The 4869-nt window shown below is 43.7% G+C and overlaps 1 pseudogene; it reads right to left on the reverse strand.

Annotated features, from left to right (window-relative positions):
* Window positions 1–208: 208 nt before the first annotated feature.
* Window positions 209–1545, reverse strand: LOC121137115 (annotated as a pseudogene).
* Between the last annotated feature and the right edge of the window lie 3324 nt (window positions 1546–4869).

The raw sequence follows: 4869 nt of genomic DNA on the forward strand, positions 1-4869 counted from the left end.
AACAACAAAATAATGTCTTAACTTCTTTTTTTTCATTTTTCCATATTTTTATTTAACCTTTTATCCATTTCACTCTCAGTTCCCTCTCCCTCCCTGCCCACCCCCAATCCTCCCAACCCCTGACCCCCACTCCATCCCCCCTCCACTACCCAGGGAGGGCAAGGGCCTCCATGAGGGATTTCCAGAGTCTGTCATATCATCCCAGGAATGGCCCAGGTTCTTCCCCATGTGTCCAGGCTGAGAGAGCATCCCTCCACGTGGCATGGGCTCCCAGAGTCCCTCTGTATGCCAGGAACATGTCTTAACTTCTTACATGCAAATATTACACACTTGTCAGTAGTTGTTATCATATTTTAGGTCTTCTTTTGCTTCGTTTTTTTTTCTTCTTTCATTGCTAGTATAATCCTCACTCAATGAGAGCAAATCTCACACTAGTTTCCCTTTCATCTATTCCAGCACTGGATTTCTTCTTGAAATTAGGCCTGTGTGTTTGGCCTCATTCTCAATATAAAACCTTAAGTATGCTTTGTCAGATAGTATAAAGAGACTAACCAAGACTCTCACCTCTGGGAGCAAACTACACTAGAACGGATCTAGAGTAACATATCCAGTTTAGCGACAAGTTCTTTGGCCTTTGGCTTTTCCAGCTTTGCAATGGCAGTTACAGATGGATCCAGGCATCAGATCTCATCATGTCTGTCATTGTATTTGGTCCTAATAGCTTCCACCAGCTTAGCCAGAGTACCTGTGTCTCCTGAGTTAACCTGTGTGAAGGCAACAGTGGTGCATGTCTTCCTATGGGCCAGCTGCCCCAGCCTGGCCTTTCCCTTGATGATGTAGTCAGGGAATCCCATCTTGTGATACAGGGCAGGCAAGAAGTCCACCAGATACAACTTAGCTATGTATAGGGCAACACAGCAGCCAATCATCACCAGCTGAGCTTTCCAGTCCTCCACCAAAATGGTGGCTGTATTGACCTCTGTTTGAAGGATAGGTGGTCTCTGAGTTGGGACATCCTCTTTGCCAGCAGCTTTCTTCTCTGCACAGCCAGTGACCCCTGCTTCTTTTCCTGCTTTGTCTGTGGCCAGTACTTGTGGGCGAGCTCAAGCAGCTGGGTAGTCATTTGCTGGACGAGCGCTGGGTGAACTGCTTAACAGCAGGAGGTACCTTGAGACATAGAAGAGCCCTTTGCCACTGCAGCCTGGTGTAGTGGGGCCATTTGAGGAAGAGAGTGAGGATCTCTTTTGGGCTGGATGTCCTGCCCAACACCTTTTTGGCCTCCTGTTTCTTCATGATGGCAGGAACTAGGGCCACTTTCTTTCCCTTGGCCTCTTTCTCTTGGGCATCTTGCTTGGCTGGGGGAGAGAGCTGGACCTTGTATTTTTAGCTTCATATATAGTATATATCTCCTAGGACAAAACAACTTCAGACCAAACTTGTAATGAATGGATTCCAGCAAGTCCTGCTACAGGGGATCCAAATCTTCTCTAACTATGAGATAAAATAGGAGTTTCTCTTTGGCAGGGACTATGCCCTCAGTATCAGGAAGTGATTCTAAAACGGTAAATGACAGATTAGCTACCCCAAAAGACCCTTAGCTACCCCAAAAGATTTCTGAGACTACAGCTCTCAGAGGGTACCTGAGGCAGGGGACTAGGGTGGAGGATGAAGTCTAGAAGGCCTTATACAAAGGCTGCAGCACTAGCAGGTGAGAAAACCTGTTGGCAAGGAGGAAGGTTTCAAACACCACCCTAAGGCCCAAGTGTAACTGAGCATGAGCAGGAAGAGACCAGAGTACAAAGTGAGTCAGAGAGGCCACGCTGTACAAAGAACCCCAAAAGGCCCGTCTTTGAGCTTTAAAACCCCCTGCCTATGGCAGCTCACATCTTCCCTTGGAAAGAGAAGTCATGAAACCAACCCCTTTGGCAAGAACTCAGTCATAGGCTGACATAATTGAGCCCTGAAATAGAATGTGCTAAGTGTGTGGAAAGGAAATTAGCTTGGAGACCATTCAGTCAGCATCACCCTCCCCTGGATTCAAAGACAGAAAACAAAACAAAACAAACAAACAAAAAACCCAGACCAACAACAAATGTATTTTATTTAACAGTTTGGTCGTGAAAATTTATAATTTAACTTGGTCCATTTATATTCATGTGGTGTTTTAATGAACACGTCCTCCATAGGCTCTTATATTTTGTTGTTTAGTTCACAGTGAAACTGTTTGGGAAGGATTAAGAGATGTGGCCTTGTTGGAGTTGATGTGTCACTTATGGTGGGCTTTTTGTAAACAAATTCACTGTATCTTTTTAATTTTACAACTCTTAGGTTCCTTGGACGATTTTAAATAATCAATCCTTTGACACATATCAATTTCACATTTTTAAACTCTTAAGGTTTAACCTTTTTGCCATACACTTGAGTTCATCCATTTAGTTATTTTTTAGCATTGTTCTCTCATTTCTATCTTTCTAATAATAAATATCTTTTGCATTCTTACTTTTCCTTTTCTTTAAATTGCATGCTCCCACGTTGATCTGGTTTTCATTCTATTTTATTACTTTTATCTTCATTTATTTTATGATGAATTTATTTCCGTGCCATACGTTTTTTGCTTCCTCGGTTTCTTCTGGGACATATTTTTCTTCTGTGAAACCTCCTCTTTTGGTTTTGGAACAGTTTGTTCTTTTTTGGTGAAAATCATTTCAATTTGGCCAGGTTAACCCAGCCATGAGTTCCATACATCCATCAGTTCGACTTAGGTGCTTAGTTCACCTGGAATGTTCAACAGCTATAGAATCTACATCACAATCTTTAAGTAAGTCAACACCACTCTCTGCATTTTTAAGCATGTGCAGAAAAATCCAGCAATCTTTGGATGGCATTGACCCTATGTCCAGCCCCACTGTGTGGCCCAGGCACACTTAGTGTCCTTACCATTATACCACCCAAATGGCACACATGAATTCTTTCAAGTGACATCTTTCCACTACGTGGTGGGATTTGATTTACGCATAGTCTTCTTGGCCTGGGCAGTTTCACAGGAGTTCTTAAGTGAGCATGAAGAGTTGAATCTCTTGATTTTCATGATGCTGTAGGGTTTTCTGGATCAAGAGAGCAGTGAGCCATCTTCCCAGTTCACCTGAAGCCACTTACAGGAAGAGAAAGCCCTAATCTCTTGGGTCGTTCCAATTACACTTACCCATTTTCACCATCTTTAGGGGTTCTCTAGCCAGGCTCGTTAGCTGGTGCTAGCCAGCCTGCCTTCCACCTGCCTTTAAGGAGAATGGTTTGACTTCCATCGCGGCAGGCGCATACACAATCTCTGAACACACGACTCATGAGACGACAGGGAGGGAATAAGCCCAGTTAGGGAGGGCAAGGAAACTGCTACACCTGAAGGGAATGGCATGGGGGTGGAAAATGGCAGCTAAGCCATCAGAGAAGGCCCATGCTCCTGCCTGCTTTTCTTCCTGGTAGATGCCACAGCTAGCCGGTCTTCCTTTCCTGCAAGCCATGCATAGCTCTCTTCATGTCGTCCTCCAGTTACTGACTGTTCTGAAGCTACCTACACAGTAGATGGCCATTCCTTGAGAAGGAATGTATGCTCACCGTGGCATTCCTAGCATAGAGGGCAGTGAAAGAATTTAATGTGGAACAAGACAGGATGGCCTGTGCTCAAAAATGTAAATAAATAAAAATAAACATCTAGGCACTGCTGACACATACAGCATATTTCGTGGACATTCTAAGAAAATAATTGAAGAACAACTATCCCCTATAATCTCTGTTTTGTTCAGAAACCTTTGTAGCCTGGACTTTGCTGGTTCCAAGAAGTCCCTACCACAACCCAAGAAGCCCATGATTTCCTAAGGCCACTCCCCCTATTTCCAATTGCATTCGTTCATTAGTTTACTTATACTTGTGCGTACGCACACTCAGCAATGGTGTGGAATTCAGAGGACAACTTGAGGTGTCGTGACTTTCCTTTCACCACAGATGCCTTCTTCACACCCATCATCAGCGACATCTTTCTCCAACCTCTTACCCACATTCTCTTGATTTCATTTTCCTGATCTGCGGACACACTTCCTCCTTTGGTCCCATTCCTCCCTATCTCTGAGATCTGGCTGAGTTGTCCATTTTGTCACTTTTCAGTTCCTAGCAGGTCCTTTATTTGACAGCAACTTTGATCTGCGAAGATTTCAATTTTATCCCACTAGAATCCTGCTGGTATTATTGTAAAATTTTTCAATTACTATTAATATCAAGTTCACAATCTCTACTACAGCAACATAAAACATATCTACTTTTGCCTTTGCCGATGCTGAGGGGCTCATTTCACATCAACCTCTCAATGTAAAGCACCCAGCACAGTGTCAGCCTTTCCCTGCATGTGTCCTTCTTTATCCTCCTCAGGATGTGCCCATCAGGATCTCCTCCCGATGCTTGAGACTGCAGCTCTCCATGAAGATGGGGAGGGTCATCAGGAGTGTCAGGAAGAAATGATACAAGATCCATGGTGTCAACAACTGAAGTCAGTTATGTCTAACCACATTAGTATCAAACAGCTAACTGGAAGACAGCACTACACACACACACACACTTCAGCAAAATGCAACCCTGATGTGTCAGCATCTCCTTGAGACTCCAGGGAACCAGTGTCATAAACATACTTAGATGTTATCTTCCAAAGTAGCAGGCTAAATAGTAGATACACAGCAACTTAATAAAACTGGAGTTTATTTTTTTCAGCCACACAACAATAAGACCCAAGAGATTAGCAGTAAGCCCCAGGGGTGATGGTCAGTAATGTAATCAGGGGTTCAGGCCCTTATTGTTTTGGTGTTCAGTTTCACACAACAGCTG

The sequence above is a fragment of the Mesocricetus auratus genome, unplaced genomic scaffold (genome assembly GCF_017639785.1).
Source record: "Mesocricetus auratus isolate SY011 unplaced genomic scaffold, BCM_Maur_2.0 Super-Scaffold_100676, whole genome shotgun sequence".
NCBI classification, from domain to species: domain Eukaryota; kingdom Metazoa; phylum Chordata; class Mammalia; order Rodentia; family Cricetidae; genus Mesocricetus; species Mesocricetus auratus.